This window comes from Bos javanicus, chromosome X, assembly GCF_032452875.1.
Source record: "Bos javanicus breed banteng chromosome X, ARS-OSU_banteng_1.0, whole genome shotgun sequence".
Lineage (NCBI taxonomy): Eukaryota > Metazoa > Chordata > Mammalia > Artiodactyla > Bovidae > Bos > Bos javanicus.
Window position 1 is genome coordinate 131870983 of NC_083897.1, and position 26257 is coordinate 131897239.

The 26257-nt window shown below is 39.2% G+C and overlaps 1 protein-coding gene across 1 annotated transcript in view; it reads left to right on the forward strand.

Annotated features, from left to right (window-relative positions):
* The first annotated feature begins 6753 nt into the window (after positions 1-6753).
* SCML2 (Scm polycomb group protein like 2) overlaps positions 6754-26257 on the forward strand; it is a 121386-nt gene continuing 101882 nt past the window's right edge. The window contains exon 1 of the mRNA XM_061408035.1: positions 6754-6938. The gene's annotated coding sequence lies outside the window, so the exon portion shown is untranslated. The remainder of the gene's footprint in view (positions 6939-26257) is intronic.

A 26257-nucleotide genomic window follows, 5' to 3' on the forward strand; every position in this document is an offset into this window, starting at 1 on the left:
AGTACTCTTGCCTGGAAAATCCCAAGCCTGGTAGGCTGCAGTCCATGGGGTCGCCAAGAGTCCGACACGACTGAATGACTTCACTCTCACTTTTCACTTTCATGCATTGTAGGAGGACATGGCAACCCACTCCAGTGTTCTTGCCTGGAGAATCCCAGGGACAGAGGAGCCTGGTGGGCTGCGGTCTATGGGGTCACATAGAGTCAGACACGACTGAAGCAACTTAGCAGCAGCAACAGCAGCAGACCTCATTCATGTCTCCCAGGAGACATTTGGTTGACAATAATAATTTAGGTTCTTTTACTATCAAATAAGTAAGCAGCAGCAGCAGTACCCTATAATGTTCATTGAAATTATGCTAGTTTTCACAGTATATAAAATATCTGACTTGGACAAAGTCAGCTTATATCTCATTCATTTTGTTGGTAAGAGATGAATCTATGTTTTTTTTTTTTTTTTTTTTAAAGTGTGGGGATCCATTAAGGGAAGACCTTGTGGTTTTTCAATAGATTTGAGTAGCACTTTCTCAGCTGTGGAGCATGGCAGATTTTATTATTCCCATTTTTAAAAGGAAAAAAGTTGAGGGATGGAAAGATGCTAAAGAAATCTAGTTAGTAGATGATAGACTAAGAATTCAAGATAAGAGCTCAGGCCTCCTGATGCTGCTCTGTCTTTTGATAAGAGATAGTCTTTCTGTTAGATTGGCATCTCTCTCTTCATATCACAGACTTTACCTCTTGATATTTTTCCAAGGAAGTTACTATTTTGAACTTAGGAAAAAGAAGTTTATTTTAACGAACAATAACAATCCTAAATAAAAGCAATTTATATCTTATTGACGTTATCTTGATTTAATGTGGAAACAGTGAAAGTGTGTTAGTCGCTCAGTCATGTCCAGCTCTTTGTAACTTCATGGACGGTAGCCCGCCAGGCTCCTCTGTCCATGGAATTCTCCAGGCAAGAATACTGGAATTGGTTGCCATTCCCTTCTTCAGGGGATCTTCCCGACCCAGGGATCCAACCCAAGTCTCGGGAAAGGGTCAGTTTGTTAGAAACAAGTATCTGAAGATGTTTGTAAACTCAGCTACTATTTTAATTAGTTATTTAATACCAACTATATAGAATTTTTCACTAAAGTGAAAACATGCATGGTGAGTTTACCAGGAATACCTTGGATCTGTAGCCTCTGCCAGGCTTAGGCATCTGTGTTTTACGGAGAAAGGAGTGCATGAAGTGGGAAAACTAGAGGGTAACTTCACTAAGCATCTGAAAACTTGAACTTGATCTGTGCAAATAATTACGTTTCAATATACAGATGCCTGCTGATGGAAATCTAGATTAAACCTGCTTACCTAGGAAAGACTACTGGAAAAGCCATAGCTTTGAATCCCAGATTGGTGGGAAAGATTGAAGGCAGGAGGAGAAGGGAACAACAGAGGATGAGATGGTTGAATGGCATCACCAACTCAATGGACATGCATTTGGGCAAGCTCCGGGAGATGGTTAAGGACAGGGAAGCCTGTTGTGCTGCAGTCCATGGGGTCACAAAGAGTTGGACATGACTGGGCAACTGAAAAAAATCCTAGGAAGGAAGATCATATTTTCATTCTGATGAACTAATATTAAATCCTAAAAAAAGCAAAACGGCTGTCTGGGGAGGCCTTACAAATAGCTGTGAAAAGAAGAGAAGTGAACAGCAAAGGAGAAAATGAAAGATATAAGCATCTGAATGCAGAATTCCAAAGAATAGCAAGAAGAGATAAGAAAGCCTTCCTCAGCGATCAGTGCAAAGAAAGAGAGGAAAACAACAGAATGGGAGAGACTAGAGATCTCTTCAAGAAAATTAGAGATATCAAGGGAACATTTCATGCAAAGATGGTCTCGATAAAGGACAGAAATGGTATGGACCTAACAGAAGCAGAAGATATTAAGAAGAGGTGGCAGGAATACACAGAAGAACTGTACAAAAAAGATCTTCACGACCCAGATAATTACGATGGTGTGATCACCGACCTAGAGCCAGACATCCTGGAATGTGAAGTCAAGTGGGCCTTAGGAAGCATCACTATGAACAAAGCTAGTGGAGGTGATGGAATTCCAGTTGAGCTCTTTCAAATCCTGAAAGATGATGCTGTGAAAGTGCTGCACTCAATATGCCAGCAAATTTGGAAAACTCAGCAGTGGCCACAGGACTGGAAAAGGTCAGTTTTCATTCCAATCCCAAAGAAAGACAATGCCAAAGAATGCTCAAACTACCACACAATTGCACTCATCTCACATGCTAATAAAGTAATGCTCAAAATTCTCCAAGCCAGGCTTCAGCAATACGTGAACCATGAACTTCCAGATGTTCAAGCTGGTTTTAGAAAAGGCAGAGGAACCAGAGATCCAATTGCCAACATCTGCTGGATCATAGAAAAAGCAAGAGAGTTCCAGAAAAACATCTATTTCTGCTTTATTGACTGTGCCAAAGCCTTTGACTGTGTGGATCACGATAAACTGTGGAAAATTCTGAAAGAGATGGGAATACCAGACCACCTGACCTGCCTCTTGAGAAACCTATATGCAGGTCAGGAAGCAACAGTTAGAACTGGACATGGAACAACAGACTGGTTCCAAATAGGAAAAGGAGTGCGTCAAGGCTGTATATTGTCACCCTGCTTATTTAACTTCTATGCAGAGTGCATCATGAGAATGGCTGGGCTGGAAGAAGCACAAGCTGGAATCAAGATTGCCAGGAGAAATATCAATAACCTCAGATATGCAGATGACACCACCCTTATGGCAGAAAGTGAAGAGGAACTCAAAAGCCTCTTGATGAAAGTGAAAGTGGAGAGTGAAAAAGTTGGCTTAAAGCTCAACATTCAGAAAATGAAGATCATGGCATCTGGTCCCATCACTGCATGGGAAATAGATGGGGAAACAGTGGAAACAGTGTCAGACTTTATTTTTTTTTGGCTCTAAAATCACTGCAGATGGTGATTGCAGCCATGAAATTAAAAGACGACTACTCCTTGGAAGGAAAGTTATGGCCAACCTAGATAGCATATTAAAAAGCAGAGACATTACTTTGCCAACAAAGGTCCGTCTAGTCAAGGCTATGGTTTTTCCAGTGGTCATGTATGGATGTGAGAGTTGGACTGTGAAGAAGGCTGAGCGCTGAAGAATTGATGCTTTTGAACTGTGGTGTTGGAGAAGACTCTTGAGAGTCCCCTGGACTGCAAGGAGATCCAACCAGTCCATTCTAAAGGAGATCAGTCCTGGGTGTTCTTTGGAAGAAATGATGCTAAAGCTGTAACTCCAGTACTTTGGCCACCTGATGCAAAGAGTTGACTCATTGGAAAAGACTGTGATGCTGGGAGGGATTGGGATCAGGACGAAAGAGGACAACAGAGGATGAGATGGCTGGATGGCATCACTGACTCGATGGACGTGAGTTTGAGTGAACTCTGGGAGTCGGTGATGGACAGGGAGGCCTGGCGTGCTGCCATTCATGGGGTTGCAAAGAGTTGGACATGACTGAGCGACTGAACTGAACTAAAAGAAAGGTACAAAAGGAAGTAATCAAACATACTTGAGATACATGAGTATTTTGCATTCGATTTGGGCTGGCTGGGGATGACAGATCTCCTTTAAGCTTGTCACAGGTTTTGGGCTGAGTCAGGAGAACTATAGGAGCAAATCCACAGAAGGAAATCTGAGGCTTGAAAAATAAGCATGAAATTTAGATTTTACTAGTCTTAGTCCTTATTCTTTCAGTTCATATAGTCTCATTTTCATGTTTTATAGGCAAAATTAAACATCATAATAGTAGGTATTCATTATCCATTCATCTATTCACTCATTCAACAAATATTTAACAGCTTTCTACTGTGTGCAAGACACTTCTGTGTAATGTAAAAGAAACAGTGATGTTCTGACCTATGCTAACGTTAAAAAGCAGTCTTGAGTTTATTTTTGCAAAGGGAGAAAAGTAAGGTACAAGTAAATAAAATAATTTTTATTGGATGTCTATATACACTTTGCTGACAAAGGTCTGTATAGTCAAAGCCATGGTTTTTCCAGTAGTCATGTACAGATGTGAGAGCTGGACCATAAAGAAGGCTGAGTGCTGAAGAACTGATGCTTTCAATCTGTGGTGCTGGAGAAGACTCTTGAGAGTCCCTTGGACAGCAAGGACATCAAACCAATTAGTCCTAAAGGAGATCAACCCTGAATATTCATTGGAAGGACTGAGGGTGAAGTTCTAATACTTTGGCCGCCTAATGCAAAGAGCCAATTCATTGGAAAAGACTGATGCTGGGAAAGATTGAAGGCAGGAGAAGGGGGCGACAGAGGATGAGATGATTGGATGGTATCATGGATACTTAATGGACATGAGTTTCAGCAAATTCTGGGAGTTAGTGAAGGACAGGGAAGCTTGGAGTGCTGCAGTTCATGGGGTCTCAAAGAGTCAGACACGACTGAGCAACTGAACAAAATACATGGTCTATAACAAAAGCATATGATTGATGACTAAGTTGGAAGGGATAGGGACGTTTCAAGTGTATATTCAGATGCTGATTCTGGCACCTATTTGGGATGTAATGTTACATTTCCTCTTCCATAAAATGGGAATAAGAACTTTGTGAAAGAATGTTAGGAATATTGAAAATTATGTATCTAAAGAGGCTATCATGATTCTCAGCACTTGGTAGGTGCTCAATAGATGGTGGCTGTTATTGTTAATAACATTTAATATAACAAGGAGACTCTTCTATAAATGCCTAGGTGATCACAGTCATTGAGAAGATATTCTAATATAGATAATGTGAATTACATTATTAGAATTAGGGCTTCAGTAATTTCATGGGAAATATGGGAAGTAGATGAGGCATTCTTGAAACAGGCAGTTTATAATCAGAGTACTATTTCTACAATTTAATAAATGGTCCATATGTGTAAGAGTCTTAAGTGATAAGTCTTTCAGAGAATGTAGGATGAATTTCAGATATTTCTACTGCATCAGGATTAGAAAGACAATGGCCAGTAATTAAAAATTTACCCCCCTCAGTAGCCCATACTAAGGGTTTGCTAAGATTAAACTTAAATTTTTTTTTTTCTGTTAAAGGTAACTTTCTAGCTTTTAAAAACATTTTTGAACCTTCATCTTAGACCATTTCAACTTTTCCTCCTATGTGATAATATACAACTGATGCAACAAATCTCACTTTAATATTTGCACCTGAACCAGTGAACCAGTGAAGTTGTTCAGTCGTGTCCGATTCTGCAATCCCATGGACTGTAGCCTACCAGTCTCCTCCATCCATGGAATTTTCCAGGCAAGAGTAATGGAGTGGGTTGCCATTTCCTTCTCCAGGGGATCTTCCTGACCCTGGGATAGAACCCAGGTCTCCCGCACTGCAGGCAGATGCTTTACCGTCTGAGCTACCAGGGAAGCCCTAGTTTGCACCTAATAATGGCCTAATTTTTCTATTTTCATCTTCAAATTTTCTTGAATTTTGCACTAAGATTTATTTATTCATTTTAAAGGATGCAATTTGATCTTGTGCTATTTTCTAGTGTTTAGATACAATAAATAATACTTTAATTTGGTCCTTGTTTAACATTGCATAAGTTGTGTCCTATGAAAATAATTTTATTCTGCATTGTAGAAAATGGATATATTCCACATTTAAAAAAAAATTTCGGTTTCTATTCCCGAATTATGATTTTAAAACTCATGTCCTAAGTAAAACTCATGTACTAAGTTAAGCAGATCATGGATGCAAAACCTTCATTCTACTTTTGAAAAAAGTTGTAGAGAGAAAGGCCTGCCAATGGTTTACTTTTAGCTAACACAGCACATTGTATTATTTTTCAGACAAAAGTTTTAAATCTGCCTATACCCAACCTCACAACGAGGAATGGGATGTTTTTCTCTGGTTTTTTGTCTGCTACATTTTGTGCCGGGAGAGATTCCCTTTGGAGCTTTTTTTTAACGCCCGCCCCCTGCCCCTAGTTGCGACCTCCACCTGCGCAAACCGTTGGGTTCCGGGCCAGGGAATTGAGCAGAGGAGACCCCAAAACCCACTCTCGAAGACGCTCCCGAGTACTTTCAAGCCTGTGAGCGAATTATTTTACTCTCCAGGTTAATCTAGTTCCCGTTAGCTCAAGCCTGGGTTTAAAGGAACAACTAAATCTGGAATGTAGAGCTGGAGGGGATTGCTGGCAAAAACTCATGGAAAAAAAAGAAAAGCTGTTTCGAGGACTATGCTGCAACCCGCGAAGGAGTGGCTTTGCTCAAGCTGCTCTAACGAACTGCTTTTTCCTTGCTCATCGAATTTGCTCGAGCTCCTAGGGAAGCGCCTGCCTTTTCGGTGCGTGGCCAGGGTGGGCGGTGGCCGAGAGTCACAGTCGATGGCTAAGGGGAAAGCATTCCCCTTGGATGAAACTTGATGCGCATCCTGGGCTCCGAGTTGGGGGCCCACCACGGTCTTGGGTGCAGGGGCTGCGACTTTTTTTTATTTTTATTTTTGGCGGGAGGGCAGATTGGGGCGGGGTTGCGGGGAACGGACGAGGGAAAACTGCCAAGGTCTTGCCCGGGTTTGCAGAGTCTCACTGTTGGACACCGGCCGCAGGAGCTTCCGGCAGAGCCCCCGGCTCGGGCCCCGCACGCGGCAAACGGTCAAAGTGCGCGGCTGCGGCAACCGCAGGGCACGCGGACGGAGGGGAGGGGGCGGGGCCGCGGTGGCGGTTGCGGGGCATGCGCGGCTTCGCGCGCGGCTTCTCAAACATGGCGGCGGCGGTGTGAAGACCGGTGCTGGCTCGCGGGATCTGTGTGACAGAATTTCGCTCTTTTCGCCGACGAGACTCGAGGTGTGAGGCGACTCCGGGCTCCGTGAAGACCAGAGAGGAGGAGTTTTGGCGTTCTGGGCTCTGGCTGTTTTCCGCGGAAGGTAGGGAGTCTCCGGCGGCGCGTCCCCCGCGAGGAACGCCCCCTCACCGCTCCGCGGGGTCCGGCCCCAGATCGGTCCCTCACTCCAGTCAGCCACTCTCCGAGGCTTAACCCCAAAGGTCCCCTACCCCTCGGTGGCCTCGCCCCCAAGGCCGGGACTCCCCTGCCCCGCGTAGCGCTTTCCGCGACGCCCCTCAATCGCTCTCGCGCCGCCCCTCACACTTGGGGCCCGGTCGCCCGGCACCGGCCCATCCCGCCCGCGGCGTTCGGAGGCCTCACTCCAACGGTCCCCTGACCCGAAGCGCGGACAGCACCTTCTAGAGCATCCTCCGCCCGTGGGTGGGGCCGGGCTGGGGTCCCGGGACAACGCAGGTGGGCGGCGGGGCTGAGGAGTAGGGATGACTTTGGTAGTCTGTGCTGAAACTGGTCCCGGAGTTTTCCGGAGACTTGTGAGAGAACTTTTGGAGTTTCTGAAGGAAATGTCAGTTGGGAAGGATGCGCTTGTGGCCGAGCGCGGGCTTGGGCCCCGGTGCCAGGTGTGTACGTTAGACTCGCGGCCCGGGACTCGGGGCGGATGGGTTGAGGGCAGCGCTGGTGCCTCGCTCTCGGGGGAGATAGGGGGCGGGAGGGCGCGGCAGGCTCTGGCGGTGGGGTGCGGGTGGGAGTGGGGGGCCGAAGAGTGGGTCTGCTGCTCTCAGGAACGGCGAGGCGGCCGCCGCGGTATCGCGGCAAGACTGGGTCGCAGGACCACTGTTCTTTTTCGAGATAGCGTTCTCGCTTTTTCCACCTGGATAGTGGTTGTGCTACATTCTAGTGTGAATCGCCAGGGGGAGAGCGAGTAGGAGAGTTGAATAGATTTTGCGTCTTGAAGTTGTACGTAACTTTGAGGGCTGAGCTGTAAATTCGCGCCGCCTTCCCCTCGTCCCTCACCCCAAATGTTAGGGCAGCACAGGTAGTGACAAGTTTACGTTTAAAACTATTGATTTTTTTTTTTTAAAGGTTGTAAAACATTTGTCATTCATTATAAAGTGTGATTACAATTTGGAACTAGCCTCTACTTTGAAGAATTAGATTAGCATTTACAACTTACCTGTAGGTTGACTTTAGGACAGACGTCTCTAAGAGTGCGTGGGGCGGTTAGGAGGGGAAACTGAGGCAGAGAAAGTGAATACTTCCTTATGATCATATGATATACAAAGTTATTGGAGATGGTTTTCTTTCCGAGATGTTCATATGTCTGTTTTGGGGAAAGAGTATTATAAAATGTGTAACATTTATGCAGTACAACTTCCTATGACAATCAGTTGTATTTTAACTATAACTTATAGACGCATATTTATTTTTTTTTCAATAACACTGCTTGGAAATGTTCAATAAGGACAGTTTTGCCTTTCTTACCATTCTTTTTCTTACTCATTAAATGTGTTTCCAAGGATGAATGTTTTCTTTAACTATGTGGTTTTGTATATTCAATGGCAGGAATGTGAAAATAGCTTTTGGAATTGAGTCCATTTGGGATTTTGAGACTAGAGTTCATCAGTACTTACATGATGCCTTGAATTTGTTTGTCTATGTCTTTATCCATATTCTTCAAAACAGTCAGATGGGTTTTTTTCAAAAACTTAGCCAAACAGTACTTTCAGTGGCTCTGTCATTTTTGAGTAAATTTCATGTATATCACACAACCTCATGATCTTCCAAGGATGTATACCTGTTTCCCCCCAGAGAACCTGATTTGTTTTGAAATTAATACTTTGAAAAAAGATTAATGTGGGCAAACTACATTGTTAATGTGTGAGGATGCTTTAAAGTTAATGATGTCATATGTACAAAAAAACTGGAGTCAGTCTTAAAGAGGTGATTTTTCTCTTGAGGCAGCAGTTGGTCAGTCCTTTTGATTTATGGTTCAATCAACACATCTTTATTAAGTACCTGTGCTGTCTGTAGTATGGCGTTCAGTTCAACCTACTGCTGTGTGTGCTGGTTTCTAGGGTGTTTAAGGCTTCCCATTAGTAGTTTATTACTGAAAATCTCAAGATTATAGTTAAGAAAATCATTATGAATGTAGAACAAGTAGTCTTTTTCTTTCAGTGGCAAATTCAGGGAGTCAGTGTTTTGGTCATAATTCTCTAAACAAAATTTGAGTCTTAATTTGAATTATTTCTGACTTATGTGATATTAACTTTATTCCTCTTTTGTTATGATTATACACAGCTATATATATATTTTAAAATAATTTTATGTATTTATTTTTGGCTGTGTTGAGTCTTCACTGCTGTGCCAGCTTTTCTCTACTTGTGGCCAGCAGGGGCTACTCTGTAGTTGCGGTGTATGGGCTTTTCATTGTGGTGGCTTCTCTTGTTGCAGAGCATGGGCTCTAGGCATGCAGGCTTCAGTAGCTGTGGTACATGGGCTCAGTAGTTGTGGCTCCTGGGCTCTAGAGCACAGGTTCAGTACTTGTAGCCATAGGCTTAATTGTTCCACCGCCTGTAGAATCTTCCCGTACACAGGATCGAACCTGTGTCTCCTGCATTGGCATGCAGATTCTTTACCACTTAGCCGCCAAGGAAGCCCAAAGCTATATATTTTTATGAGAGATTGTTTTTTTGGGTCAAACAGATGTCATACTGGTTAGGCTTGAGGGAGAAAATGAATTACTGGTATAAATTGAAATCAGTATGTGTTCTGAAGAGTGGGTATTTTTTAATGTTAAGTAGCTTCTATGACTGAGTAGTTTAGGCTGTAACTAGATATTAAGTGACAATTTAGAGCCCTTTCTTTTTTTCATAACATTTCAGAAGTCTCTATGAGCTAAAAAATAACAAGGGTTATGATGGTCAGCTATAAGCCAGATGTGACTCTCATTTTCTTTAGGGTTTGTTCCTTTTTAGCTGCCTGCCTGTTCCTCCCAGATGCTTCCTATCACCCCTCTTCCTGCCCCTGTTCCCTTTGCTGTTGGTGTCTGTTTCCGCATCAGTGAAATGGTCAGGGTAATCCTGCACTGCCTCACTGAGAAATAATTGATGATAGTAAAGTGCCTTGTGAAGGCTGAGTAAATGCCAATTTTTTTGAATGAGAATGATGTAGCCCCTTGTTTCATTTAAGGAAGGCCTAAATCCCAATTTTAGCTTGAGCTCTTAGAGTGTGGGGAGAGAGGGAGGGAGGAGGAAAATTGCACTTGAAAATGTACTGCCCCCTCCCCCCGTTTTGGTTAATAGAAATGACTGTTGGAACTTTAGAAACTGGAACACTGAAGGGTGCAAAGGATCCTTTGCTATTTGAGTCATTAGTCACCTCAATTTTTGTGTGTTTTTTTTTTTTTTTTTGCCAGGTTACTCTGTCTGTTCCTTTTTATGTTTATGCCAAGTGTGAATGGAAATCTGAGGTCATGTTCTCTTTTAGCTCATCTCCATGGAAGTCAAATTGTCTCTTCCTAGTAATATTCCAGGTTTTTAGGATATGTAAGATATGAATTAAGTGAACTCTGCTAGCCATCAGCTAGTAGAGCTGTGAGGTTATGGTATGAATATTGGTCTGGCATTACCAGGTATTTTGTAGTTTGGAGTGAGAAAATCAAATACCCTTAGGAATTTAAGGAACATTATTAATGTCTGAAAATTACTACATCCATCATATCTTAGAATTTGAAGTGATTATTGATTTTAGGAAGCAAAAGCCTGGACGTTTTGAAAACGGCAGATGTGGGTCAGTTTGAAAGAAAAAGTTTACCCTACCTTAGCTTGGGCTCTTAATCTTTATAATCCTTTTGTCTTGGGGAAATAAATGAGAGAAACCACTGTTGTTTATTTTAGATTAAAATAGCTTGGCATGATTTAGTGGCAAGTAAGTTTTCTAGGCTCTAACTAGTTTGGGCTTTGGTTACTCTTAAGAGTAGAAATGCCTTTACTGTAGTGATAACATTTTTTAAGATACCAGAGGTGACGGTTCTTAAAGTAGGCTAACTTCATAAAATTTAAAATAAAAATTAAGATTTGAAATATGCATGTGCTGTTTGGTTTTCATGAGGAAGGCATTTTTGCTTATTTTGTCTTTATGTTGTCTAATATAAGTAATCCTTGGTTACTTTAGAAATAATAATACTAGTTATTTTTATGCTAAGTGACTTCTACTAAACATATATCCCTAAACTTTTCTCTTGCTTTCATTTTTTAGGCATGTGGTGGAAAGGTTTTAAAGAAATGAGAATATCTTACTGTGTTAACAGTGAAAGATTTGAGGCTCCTATAAGCAGTTTATATGATGGTGCTGTTCAGTTTAATTTCATATTCATCTGACATAGACTAGTGAGTTTCTTATTTAACTAAGGAGTTAAAAAAAGAATATGCTTTGTATGAGTAAAGAGCTGGGAAACATTTGAAGGTAGAGAGTATTTGACTACCTACTACTTGTGACCTGTGTTTATGGCTGTGACTCTGCCTCTTCCTAAGTTTATAGGGGCAAATTGTTGTAAGAGCGGAAAGAGTGCCCACCTTTTATGGTAACGTGCCATTGTAAACTTCAGAAGGGACAGATATATTGCAATTCTAGGGCATATCTTGAGAACACTTTCTTTTCTCAGGAAAGGTGATGGAATTCTCTTTGCTTTTTGTGTTTAGAATACATATTTGATTTTTCTCGACCTCTGTTTCTCATAAGGGTTAACTGGTGCTGAACTCCAGACAAACAGCTCTATTTGCTTGGGTACCTTGTAGCCTTGACATAGTCTTATAAGCAGATGTATTGACAAACTTCTTTTAGTTTTAAATTAAGCAGTGAGTGAATCACATGTTTCTTCGGTTCTCTTGCCTCCCTGAATACAGTTGTAAACTTGTGCCCTTTGCTGTGAAACTGCCTTTTTTTTTTTTCTTTTGAAAGATGTGAAGTATTATTTGGAATGTTTTCCAATATACTTTAAAGGTTTTTGAAAGGTAATGATCATTATTCTCTGTTTTTTATTAATTTGGTAGAATTTGATAAACTGTTCAAATGAACTACACTGTCTTTGATTATTAAAAGAATTAATATATAGTACTCAGTAATTTAAATACATTTATATATTGCTTGGTTTTAGATTATAGACTTGAGATTTTTTTGTGTTGAGATTTTGAGAGATTGTAGAAATATTTAAATAGGTCATTTACTGACACCTGCTTCATGTTTGAAGTATGGTCAGGGATGTTTAGTTTTCTGGTCACTTCAGATTATGGTTTATTACTTGCTTTTCTGTAATCTGTTGTCTAGCAGGGATTGTTGCTGTCATCATTTCCATTATTTCTTGTAGGGCCAGTGTTAGAAACCATAAATCTAGACGTGATAATAGCAACAGGCTGTAACCTGACCCAATTCTTTTGTCACAATGTCCGCACTGAGAGCTGCCCGTAGTAAATTGACATGCCCGGCTATTAACTTCAGTCATCTGCAAATGTCTGTGGGCAGCAGGTCTTTGGGCAATTAGCCTGTGGCTGTGCTTTAAAACCTTAGGAATTTACAACTATAAACTGGGATTTTGGCAGCTCTTTCATTTATCTGTTTTCTGACATGACATACTTTTTAATTAAATGCATAGATTTCATATATGTATTGTTTTAAAATTGTAGGGGATTAATTATTTAACTTGGAGACTTTAATTCTTTAGATAAATTAAAAATTCTTAAAAATAGTTGTTTTCTTCTTGAGTTTGCTTTGACACAGAAAAATAACTAATTTCTAATTCGTTGGGGTCAGACTTTACTGAAGCATAATTAAAACTGCTCCTCCAGGAAACTTGTTTTGATACATCTTCACTGCTAAAAACATTGATTTTGATTATTCACAATTCAGAGATGGGATTTTATTTTTAAAGGTAATTGCAGCCTTAGAATTGAAGTGTTTTCCTGATTAATTTGATAAATATATCAGAAAATGGGAAATTTGATTACTGAGTAAATCGAGTAGGTGCTTGTGAAATCTTAAAGTGATGAATCATGTCCAGTTCAAAACTTAAGCTGTGCAATGGATATCCTACAGTTGTCTCTCTGTATCCATGGGGTGTTGGTATCAGGACCCCCTCAGATATCAAAACCTACAGGTGCTCAAGTACCTTATAAAATGGATTAGTACAGTCAGTCCTCTGTATCCATGGGTTCTGCATCTGTGGATACCGAGGACCACCTGTATACACTTTTTGAAACTGTATCAAGGTAATCATCTTACCAGGAACAAATTTTTAGTTAAAAGAGGCAGCTTCTCTTTGTCAATGGAAAATATATAGCTATAATATATTTAAATTAAATCAATAAGTGCTTTTGCATTTTGGTGTAAATGTGCAGTACTTCTTGAAATCAAAATAATAAATTTTTCATGTCAAAATGAAAAACTTAAAGGTGTTGTTTTATGCAGTTAATTTAGACTCCCTGTTATCTTGCATATTGACTGAGCAATAAAGAACTTTTGCATTTGTGTTTCAAGTTTGAAAACAGTATCTTTACAACAAGGTAGACTTAGCAGCAGCAGCAGCAGCAGACTAAAAAGGAAAAAGCATTCTACCTGTGCTATTTCATTAAGAGTCTGTGGTGACTTATGTGTGTATATAACTTTGACCGCCTATTTCAACCTTTTCTTTAAAACCACCAGCAACCATATGTTCAAGGCTTTTAGCCTTGAAACTTCTTATACTTTTGATTATGCTCAAGGGGATATAATGAAATATTTTTGCCACTAAATTATTTTGTGTGTAGGTTCTGTGTCTTTTCTCTCTTTTTTGTGAATATTGGTTTAAAGCACGTGTTTTAGTTCAACTGTTACGTAGTTGGAATTTATAAACTGAATTCTGGTACAGCATAGTACACATAGTTCTCCTTGGAAAAATACTTATAATAACAACATTTGTATTGGGGCCTGTCTTTTTGAGACTTCAAACATTTTAGAAATCAAATTCAGAGTAAAAAAAAATGAAGGTCTATCAGATGTTGGAAAGGAGGAAGTTGTGGGAGTGGGGGACTGTCTCAGATCCCACAGAATTTTATCCTTGGCCCATTGATTTAGACTCTAAGCTATAGAGTAGACATTGCAGGAGAGAATGGAGAACAATGACAGCCAAAAGAAAATCTCACCAAAATTTTTTTTAAAAACTACAGTATTCTAGGACTATATGGTTTAGATATAAGCATAATGTAGCACAACAGATTTACTAATTTAGCAAACATTTTGGGGGCCCTACTCTGTGATAGACCTGGTGGATAGATATTACAGAATACAAAAGTGAACCAGAGTAGGTTTCTAGTAGGGTACACGCATTTAGCAGGAGCTCAGTAGGTGACAGCTCTTAGTATTTATTATTACCACTGCCAGCACCACCATCAGTAGACCCCAGGGACCATAATCTTCATTTTTTCCTGTCTTCAAGGATCCATTCTGTGCAGGGTGTCTGTCTCCTTACTTCTCCCTTGTAAAGCAGGAACAGTGTTTGGAGCTCTGTCTTTTGTTTTGGTGTCTGACACACCTAGATTTGAATCGTTTTTCTTTCACTACTTTCTTTCTAAGCTTCAAGAATCGACAGAACTTGGTAACTGATAAGATATTGGACAGAGGAATAGGATACTCAATGCTATGCTAAGTCACTTCAGTCATGTCTGACTCTGTGCGACCCCACAGACGGCAGCCCACCAGGCTCCCCCGTCCCTGGGATTCTCCAGGCAAGAACACTGGAGTGGGCTGCCATTTCCTTCTCCAGTGCATGAAAGTGAAAAGTGAGATGACTTCTAATTCAGAAAGATTGGTAGTTTGTAATGTCTAGAGTAGGCAGCAGAGGGAGAGAAACTCATTTTGGAGGGCAAAAGAGTTTGATTTTGTTTGTTGCTTTTTTTTGGCCATGCCATGCGACTTGCCGGATATTAGTTGCCCAACCAGGGCTGGAACCTGGGCCCTCTGCAGTGGAAGCTGAGAGTCCTAACCACTGGACCTCCATGTATCCCCAGAATTTGATTTTTAGAAGTATGTTGTATTTGATGTTGTGAGGCATTCAGAGTGATGTTCACTTGGCTAGAGTAGACATTTTGGAGAGAGGTTGGGACAAGAGGCTTTGATATAGGAGTTATCCACATAGAAATTTGCATGAACCATGAAATAGAATGAGATTCTAGATTCTAAAAGTTTCTAGAATGTAGAGAAAGAGACTGAGTGACTAGAGAAGATCAATGGCTAGGAGAGCGAGAGGAAGTAGACACAGAGGGATAATAGATGTAGGACAACCAGGGAATAAATAACACGTGAGGCTCAAAGAGGAGAGGTGTCTGGGTTGATGGATCTATCACAGAGGGCTCCTAAAGTGTCAAGGAGAAGTATGACTCAGTGCTGAAATAGGGTTTGATGTTTGAGAGGTAACTGGGGCCTTGGAAAGCAGTTTTAGAAGAGGGAATGTAGAGGCCAGATCACAGAAAGTGAGGGAACCCAGCAACTCTGTATTATGGGTGTTATCATTATATTTATTACCAAAACTCCGGTCATCAGGAAAGATTACTTTGGTAAAGATATAGTTGAGAATCTTTTCTACACCTATAAAAATTCAGTGTTATCTCTTTTTAAGGTCACAACTCTTTCAAAAAATCTGGATTTTAATATCTGTCAAATGGGAGGTTGAATGAACAGGTGAATAATGAATGCTTAAATTTGGACGTTATCCCCACCTTTGGGGCTTTTGTTTGGTACATATGGTAGCAAACTTTGCTGTTAGTGAGGGAACACATTTAGTTTTTCAGCTTTGCACCTGTATTTTGTTTATGTTCTCTCAGGTTGAGATTCTGTAATTCCATCCATTTTAGAACATCTGACTAATAGCCTAAATTTAAAAGGGCCCTGGGAAATTTCCTGCTAGTCAGACTTGTTTAGTTCCTGTCCTTGTCAAAATGTTATCCTTTATTGACTGTTCAGATAGTGGTCTCTAATTAGAGACTCAAGGTGTATTACCTTTTTTTCAAAACAAAACACAAGGGAAAGGCTAAAAGAAAAAAACACCCAAACAAATAATGGAAGAGCCCTTAGAATTATGGACCCATTAACTTGCTAAATAGTTCTTTAAAATGGTCTTTTTAAAAAAAATGTAAAAAAAATAAAAATTAAAATTAAAAAATTGTAGAATTTTCTCCAGAATCAGATAAGAGCAATAGGAGTTTTAGGTTGAATAATTCCACTTTAATCATTGTTTTGCATTGTTTAATCATACTAAGAAAATGATTTAAAACAGTGTAAGACTTTCAAAGCATTTTTGATTTATTATCAGCTCTTAAGTCTGTTATAAGATATAATTTGCAAAACGAATGATTTTGTAAAAGACCCCTGCCCCCTACTATCTATCCTTGTTCAAAGCCTGCTAGATACAAGTGCTAGATTTAATGTAATTGTGGTCTTTGGTAAAGGAAATGCCATTGTCAGATACTATAACCTAGTACTTTTTTGGCTTATATTTGAATTTTTTTTTTTTTTTTTTTAATGGCGTGACGTTGCTCCTTATGTGCATTTAGTGAAACAACTTCTCTTAGTTCTGGCAAAAGTAAAACAAAACTTCTAATTTTTTTTCTCATTAAAATTTTCTCTCCCATGTAACGTGGAGAACTACTTTGGGGGTCTTATTTGAGTTTTTTTTTTTTTTTTTAAAGTGCTGAGGCAGTTCAAAGTATATTGAGAGCAAAGTTAAGCTTTTCTGCGGTTTCTTCTGCAGACTGCCACTGTGGAAATGAGGTATGTCTTTATTTTTGAAAGAAGATCAGGGTCCTAATATTTTCCAGAAAGATAACAGCTGTGCTGTATTGCACATCTGGTATGTAAGTCATATGTTCTAACTCCACAGTATCTTTGAGGTGTTCTGAAGATTCAACTATGAATTGATGCTATCCAGAGTTTACTAAAAGAACGTGGTATAGTCCTCTAACTTCTATAATGTCTGTCCTATTGTATCTGAAAGACATAAGTGAATTACATTATAATGCTGGGGGCATTTTAAGAGGGACAATACAACTTCTGTTTTTCTTAAATTAGTTAGTCAAATATACTTTCTATTAAATTAACCAATATTCCTTTACATCAAAATCTATACAGATTTCTCCTAGTATTCAGTGCTAGGCAAGTGCTTGTCTTTCCCATTCAATTTGTGTATATGTTTATCTTGAAGTGGGACTTTTGTAGACCAGAGAGAAATTAATCATTATATGTGATTTCCTACCCCTCCTTTTACCTATCTGTGTTCTAATTTTTAAGAGAGTTGATGAATGTGTGAAAAAAAAGGAAAACAAATCCCCAAACTATTCTAGCTTCTAGTAGTTCATAAAGGCCATTTTAGTTCACAAAAAACCTAAGGCTGTTTTTAATACTCACCAACCCTAAAGGAAATAATACATTCATGAATAATTATACTTCAGAGTCATCCAATATAGAGTGACATCAAGATTTTTTGACTCCAGCTAGAATGTATAGGCTTTCTGATAGTGCTAGTTGGGAGATGGTGGCTGCTTTCTTTGGTAATTATATGTCTGGGCATTACGTATATGTATATTTATTAGTTTAATTTAAAAGTGTCTTAAACTTAACATTTTAGTTTGTACTTTGAAAGTGAATAAGTAATTCTCAGGAATCAAAGTAGGAATATAGGTTCATTTTACAGCATAATTGCTGTTGTGTTAATGCTAAAACTCATTCATCTTGGGGAGTTTTAATTAGGACAGATGGGATGGGATAGAAAACAGTCTTTGAGTTTCTAGTTGTTCAGGATACTATGCTAGATGCTCTACCTGCACTATCTCATTTAATTTCATAACTGCATTTAATTTCATGGCTACAGTACAAAATGTAGATGGTAATAGTCTTAATTTACACATGGGAAAACCAAGACTCAGGGAGATGAAGTAATTTGTAATGGCTTTGAGCACTAGAAATAATATTTCTGTGTAATTGTTATGGCTACCAGTAACCATCACAGTAACGACATAATTTATTAAAACTTGTGTGATAAGCCAGGCATTTAGGGATTATTAAAAAAGAAAAAATAACTGACAGGGTACATTCTCCCGCAAATGAAAATAACTTTCTCTGGTTATTTAATATATACTATGGTAAAGAATTCAAATCATACGTAAAAATATAAGGAATAAAATAAAGTTCACCTAAAATCTCACCACCCTGTGATGCACAAAAGGAGGATCACCAAAATATTTTTGCATTACTTTATGCAAACTTATGCAAAATTTTATATAAATAGAATTATATCACACAAAATAGATTTATAATGCCTCCACACATACCATTATCTTATCTTTACCTTCCCAAGGAAGCCTTAATAACAGCCTAGTACATGTCCTATGTTTCTCTCCATGCTTAAATAACTTCAATCTGTTATTCATGTAATCCTGTAGAGACCTATGTATACACTTAGAGTGAGATTTTAGTTACTATCAGAACGTTTGAGTACTTCTTTTTAGGTGCAAGTCTTTGTGCTAGTTGTGGGAGAACTATAAGGAAGAGTAAGTGATTCTCAATCACTTTGTAGTGTGTGAGGAGAGGTGAGCAGGTAAACATACAAGACTTGCTTTGATACCTGCTAAACGCTGGTTGGAAACACAGCCTGGGAGCCCTGCAGGGGAGCTCCCAGAGGGCAGAGGCCTTGCCTTGTTGATTCTGATGGGCATAAACCCTTGCTTGACCCATGGGATTATGGGTACATGTCTGTGAATAAAAGTATGTGTTTAAAACAAAAAAGATTATTCTGTTTACAGGTCTAAATGGATTGACTTTTGTAGTTTGAGAGTCCAGTAGAGAAATAGTTGGTATATTTGTTTCTTTGCAATGGAGTTATCCATTTTCCCATCAGAGAGTTTAATTCGTTTTATTTTAAAGTTTGGGAATATTTGTAACAAGGAGGACACTGTAATATTTTGCTGTACAGTTTAGTATGTATAGTGCAAGGCCCTTTGAAGTTTAAGATAGTTTAAGTAGTTAGTGATACTTTCTAACACAGAAATCCTTATTTGCTCAAAAGTAAGCTTAAGCATTCACTTTGATTGTACATTTGATGCATAAATTGAATGTGAATTTATACATTTGCATATGCCAAGTATTGAACTTGGGGAGAGTAAGAAATAAAATAAGTCTCCAATGAGATGATTGACTTTCAAAATGTTTGAAAAGAAATAATGTTTTATTAAAGGTTGGTGAATATTCACTCAGGTGTTCAGTTTGCCTAGCACTGTTCTAGATGCTGTGATATATTTATATGTATAAAGGAAATAAAATGGGGCAGGATCATAGTCTCTTAAGGGGAAAACTATTTCATTTAACATTGAAATGAACATGGAAGCTATGTGGCTCGAGGGAAAGCAGTAAAGGCTGTTTATAGTGAAGAAGAGTGTTTAGGGCAAATGATTTTGATTTTATCGTGACCCTGAAAGAATCCTTAAATTACTGCGATGAACACAAGCTCACTTTTGATGTCTTCTTAACAACTCAGTGAACTTTAACACCATAATGACTGAAAAGGAAGGTTTATTGAGTCACTGACTCATTTCCTAAAGAGTTTGGGTTCTTTTTGTATGTTGAAGTCTTTATTTGACATGACTTTGGACTTCACAGGAGGATAGGTCTGCTCACTGGTGTTGAATGACTATGATAATTGAAAAGGAAATGTTTCTAAACTCTAATAAAAGAGTTGGTTTTATTTAATATGGCTAATCTCAAATTAAAGGGGTCTGGAATTCTTCCTGTTTTTATCTAAGGATAAGTAGAATATTTTATTCTTTGGTGTGTGGTTCTACTTCTAAAGTAAGTGCTTTGGATTCCAAAACATTAGTTTTAAAGTTAAGAATATTTACTTTGTGTTTAGCTCTAAGAAGGTTCTATTTTAATAGAAATACTTGTTTTTCTATTACCATCAGCAATGAATGAGTTCCAGTTCTTCATCTTTACCAACATTTGGTAGTGTCAGTCTTTTTAATTTTAACCATTTATGTGGTGATATATCATGGTGGCTTTAACTTGTGCTCCCATGAATACTGATGATTTTAAACATTTTTTTCACATGCTAGTTGGCCATTTGTGTATCTTTAGTGAAGTGATTGTCCAAATCTTTTGCCAATTATGCTTTTATTGGGCTCTGTTTGCCTTTTTAAAATTGAGTTGTCAGTTTTTTGTATATTCTGAATACAGATCTTTTATCAGATCTGTGTTTTGCAAACATTTTTTTCCGTTCTGTAGGTTATCTTTTTGTTTTCTTAGTAGTATCATTTGAAGAGCAGTTGTTAGTTTTGATGAAGCCCAATTTATCAATTATTTGTTTTATACATTGTGCTTTTTGTGTCATATCTAAGAAATCATTGTCTAATTAAAAATTACAGTATTTTTGTGTTTTCCTCTAGAAATTTTATACTTTCAGGCTTTATGTTTAGATTTATGAACTGTCTCAAGGTAATTTTTGTTTATTGTGAGTGAAGCGTTGTTTTCTTTTTTGTTGTTTTTAATTGAAGTATAGTTGATTTACAATGTTGTGCCAATCTTTACTGTACAGCAAAGTGACTCACTTATACATTCTTTTTTGTGTGCTTTTCCATTATGGTTTATCATAGGTTGTTGAATATAGTTCCCTGTGGTATACAGTAGGACCTTTTTGTTTATCTATCCTATATATAGTAGTTTACATCTGCTAATCCTACTTTTCCAGTTCTTCCTTCTTCTGCACCCCCACTCCCTTGGCAACCACAAGTCTGTTCTCTATGCCTGTGAGTCTGTTTCTGTTTTGTAGATATATTCATTTGTGCCATATTTTAACTTATTTTTTTTAATGTTTTAAAAATTTATTATTTTTTGCAATCTTTATGTTTAATTGTAAGATAATTGGTTTACAATATTTCTGTTGGTTTCTGCCATATATCAGCATGAATCAGCCATAGGTATACATATGTCCCCTCCCTGTTGAACCTATCTCCCACCCCATCCACCTCTCTAAGTTGTCACAGAGCACTGAGTTTGAGCTCCCTCTGTCATATAGCAATTTCCCACTGGTTATCTGTTTTACATACGACAATGTACATGTTTCAGTGCTGTTTTCTCCATTTGTCCTACTCTCCTTCCCCCACAGTGTCTACAAATCTGTTCTCCATGTCTGCATATCCATTACTGCCCTGCAGATAAGTTCATCAGTACCATCTTTCTCGACTCCATATATATGCATTAACATATGATATTTGTTTTTCTCTGACTTACTTCACTTTGCATAACAGACTCTAGGTTCATCCACCTCATTAGAACTAACTCAAATGTGTTCCTTTTAATGGCTGAGTAATATTCCATTGTATATATGTACAACTTCTTTATCCATTCATCTATTGATGAACATCTAGGTTGCTTCCATGTCCTAGCTGTTGTAAATAGTACTGCAGTGAGCATTGGGATACATGTGTCTTTTTCGCTTATGATTTCCTCAAGGAATATGCCCAGTAGTAGAATTGTTGGATCATATGGTGGTTTTATTCCTAATTTTTAAAGGCATCTCCATACTGTTCTCCATAGTGGCTGTATCAGTTTACATTCCCTCTAACAGTGCAAGAGCATTCCCTTTTCTCCACACCCTCTCCAGAATTTATTGTTTGTAGATTTTTTGATGATGGCCATTCTAACCAGTGTGAGGTGATACCTCATTTTAGTTTTGATTTGCATTTCTCTAATAATGAGCCATGTTGAGCATATTTTCGTGTATTTTTTAGTCATCTGTATGTCTTCTTTGGAGAAATGTCTGTTTAGGTCTTCTGACCACTTTTTGATTGGGTTGTTTGTTTTTCTGGTATTGAGCTGATGATTCTTTTTTTTGAATTTATTTTTTAATTGGAGGAAACTTTCTTTACAATCTTGTGTTGGTTTCTGCCATACAACAGCACAAATAAGCCCTGATTATACATGAATCACTTTCCTCTTGAGCCTCCCTCTTCTTCCTTCCCCCTTTGCCATATTTTAGATTCCACATACAAGTGATAGCATATGGTATTTGTTCTTCTCTTTCTTACTTCAATTATTATGATCATCTCTACTTGCATCCATGTCACTGCAAGTAGGCATTATTTTGTTCTTACCATTTGGTAATTTTATTTTTAGTTACCTGAGAAATCTCCATATTGTTCTCCATAGTGGCTGCACCAATTTAACATTCCCACCAACAGTGTAGTGGAGGATCCCTTTTCTCCACACCCTCTCTAGCATTTGTTATTTGTAGACTTTTTAATGATGGTCATTCTGACCAGCATGGTTTTGATTTGCATTGTACTTTTCATTTGCATTTCTCTGATAATTAGTATTGTTGAGCATCTTTTCATGTGCCTACTGGCCATCTGTATGTCTTCTTTGGAGAAATGTCTATTAAGATCTTCTGCCTATATTTTGATTGTTTTTTTTTTTTTCTGTTGTTGTTCAGTTGTATGAGCTGTTTGTGTATCAGTTCAGTTCAGTTGCTCAGTCATGTCCAACTCTCTGTGACCCCATGGACTGCAGCATGCCAGGCTTCCCTGTCCATCACCAATGCTCGGAGTTTACTCAAACTCATGTCCATTTAGTCAGTGGTGCCATCCAACCATCTCCTCCTCTCTCATCCCCTTCTCCTCCTGCCTTCAATCTTTCCCAGCATCAGGGTGTTTTCAAATGAGTCAGTTCTTCGCATCAGGTGGCTGAAGTACTGGAGTTTCAGCTTCGGCATCAGTCCTTCCAATGAATATTCAGGACTGATTTCCTTTAGGATGGGCTGGTTGAATCTTCTTGCAGTCCAAGGGACTCTCAAGAGTATTCTCCAACACCACATTTCAAAAGCATCAATTCTTTGATGTTCAGCTTTCTTTCTAGTCAAACTCTCACATCCATACATAACTACTGGAAGAACCATAGCTTTGACTAGATAGACCTTTGTTGGCAAAGTAATGTCTCTGCTTTTTAATATACTGTCTAGGTTGGTCATAACTTTTCTTCCAAGGAGCAAACGTCTTTTCATTTCATGGCTGCAATCACCATCTGCAGTGATTTTGGAGCCAAAAAAAATAAACTCTGTCACTGTTTCCATTGTTTCCCCATCTATCTGCCATGAAATGATGGGACCAGATGCCATGATCTTCGTTTTCTGAATGTTGAGTTTTAAGCCAACTTTTTCACTCTCCTCTTTCACTTTCATCAAGAGGCTCTTTAGTTCTTCTTCACTTTGTGCCACAAGGGTCATGTCATCTGCATCAGATCAGAGATCAGATCAGTCGCTCAGGCGTGTCCAACTCTTTGCGACCCCATGAATTGCAGCACGCCAGGTCTCCCTGTCCATCACCAACTCCCGGAGTTCACTCAGACATATCTGAGGTTATTGCTATTTCTCCTGGCAGTCTTCTTTCCAGGTTGTGCTTCATCCAGCCTGGCATTTCTCACGATGTACTCTGCATATAAGTTAACTAAGCAGGGTGACAATATACAGCCATGACGTACTCCTTTTCCTATTTGGAACCAGTCTGTTGTTCCATATCCAGTTCTAACTATTGCTTCTTGACCTGCATACTGATTTCTCAGGAGGCAGGCCAGGGGTCTGGTATTTCCACCTCTTTAAGAATTTTCCACAGCCTTTGACTGTGTGTTTGTGTATACTTTGAAGATTAAGCCCTTGCCTGTTGCATCAATTTTTTTTTTTTGGTATGTAGACTAGTTCCAGTGCCACTTGTTGGAAAAAAAAAAAACAAAAACCCCAAATCATCCTTTCTCCACTGAATTACCTTGACACTGTGTTGAAAATCTGTTGACGATATGTATGTGAACCTTTCAGGACTTTTCTTTCCATTGATCTATGTATCTGCCCTTTTTCTTTCCACTGATCTATATATCTGCCCTTATGCCAATACTGTGCCACCTTGATTACACAGTGTGCTAATAAGTGGTTTCAGTCGTGTCTGACTTTTTGCTACTGTATAGACTGTAGCCTGCTGGGCTCCTCTGTCTGTTGGCTTCTCCAGGCAAGAATACTGGAGTGGGTTTCCATTTCCTTCTCCAGGGGATCTTCCTAACCCAGGGATCGAACCCTTGTCTCTTAGGTCTCCTGTATTGGCAGGTGGGTACATTACTAGTAGTGCCTGATTGGGAATGGAAGTTAGTAATGGGAAGTAGTAATGGGAAGCCTGATTATACTGTACCTATGGATAAACAACAGAGAAGGCAATGGCACCCCACTCCAGTACTCTTGCCTGGAAAATCCCATGGACGGAGAAGCCTGGTAGGCTGCAGTCCATGGGGTCGCTAAGAGTCAGACATGACTGAGCGACTTCACTTTCACTTTTCACTTTCATGCATTGGAGAAGGAAATGGCAATCCACTCCAGTGTTCTTGCCTGGAGAATCCCAGGGACAGGGAAGCCTGGTGGGCTGCTGTCTATGGGGTCCAACAGAGTCGGACACGACTGAAGCGACTTAGCAGCAGCAGCATGGATAAACAAAATTTAATCGTGATTAAATCCAGTTTATTTTAGGATTAGTGCATTTTAAAGCCTATTGAAGAAATCTTCCAGCTTGTGAACATGGTTCAGTTCAGTCGCTCAGTCGTGTCTGACTCTTTGCGACTCCATGGACTGCAGCACGCCAGGCCTCCCTGTCCATCACCAACTCCCAGAGTTTACCCAAACTCATGTCCATTGAGTCGGTGATGCCATCCAACCATCTCATCCTCTGTTGTCCCCTTCTCCTCCTGCCCTCAATCTTTCCTAGCATCAGGGTCTTTTCAAATGAGTCATCTCTTTGCATGAGGTGGCCAAAGTATTAGAGTTTCAGCTTCAACATCAGTCCTTCCAATGAACACTCAGGACTGATTTCCTTTAGGATGGATTGGTTGGATCTCCTTGCAGTCCAAGGGACTCTCAAGAGTCTTCTCCAACACCACAGTTCAAAAGCATCAATTCTTCAGCACTCAGCTTTCTTTATAGTCCAACTCTCATATCTATACATGATCACTGGAAAAACCATAGCTTTGACTAGATGGACCTTTGCTGGCAAAGTAATGTCTCTGCTTTTTAATATGCTATCTAGGTTGGTCATAACTTTCCTTCCAAGGAGTAAGCATCATCTGATTTCATGGCTGCAGTCACCATCTGCAGTGATTTTGGAGTCCAGAAAAATAAAGTCTGCCACTGTATCCCAATCTATCTGCCATGAAGTGATGGGACCGGATGCCATGATCTTCATTTTCTAAATGTTGAGCTTTAAGCCAACTTTTTCACTCTCCTCTTTCACTTTCATCAAGAGGCTCTTTAGTTCTTCTTCACTTTCTGCCATAAGGGTGGTGTCATCTGCATATTTGAGGTTATTGCTAGTTCTCCCGACAATCTTGATTCCAGCTTGTGCTTCATCCAGCCCAGAGTGTCTCATGATGTACCCTGCATATAAGTTAACTAAGCAGGGTGACAATATACAGCCTTCATGAACTCCTTTTTCTATTTGGAACCAGTCTGTTGTTCCATGTCCAGTTCTAACTGTTGCTTCTTGACCTGCATACAGATTTCTCAAGAGACAGGTCAGGTGGCCTGGTATTCCCATCTCTTTCAGAATTTTCCACAGTTTATTGTGATCCACACATTCAAAGGCTTTGGCATAGTCAGCAAAGCAGAAATAGATGTTTTTCTGGAACTCTCTTGCCTTTTCGATGATCCAGTGGTTGTTGGCAATTTGATCTCTGGTTACTCTGACATGGTACATGTCTTCAGGAAAAGTATATATAAAAGAATGTATATGTGTGTATCACTGAGTCACTTTGCTGTACTGCAGAAATTATCAAATACTGTAAATCAACTATACCTCAGTTAAGATAAATGAGGGGGGGAAGAAGATAAAATATTTGTTTTTAATTATTTCTAAACACATATTTTTACCTTCTAAGATTTACAAAATCACTCAACTAATGGGAACAGTTGATACCAGTTTGGATTAAGAACTCACTTATGGAGATTTTAGAGAAGAACATAGGAACCTGGGTTTATCTTCTGTGTGTGATTCATCCCTCAGTTTTTTGAACTAAATCCTTTGTGTAGTAATGGGATTTACTTTAATGTAATTCACAAGTTTTTCCTTTCTGACTAGAGTTGGTTAACTTCCTTTGGTCCCTACCTGGATTGTGGTCATCTCCCTTTACTTTCTGCTTTGATTCAGCACACTTTATATTTTTCGCTGTTAGGCTGTAGTCCTTAACTGACAGTATCCTCCACAGTGGTATCAAATATCAAGTCCATTTAATTATTTCAGTCTGACTTTCAGAGGAGCGATCTGGGAGGGAAAGGTAATACTTTGCAAGTTGTCTGTGTATGCTTGG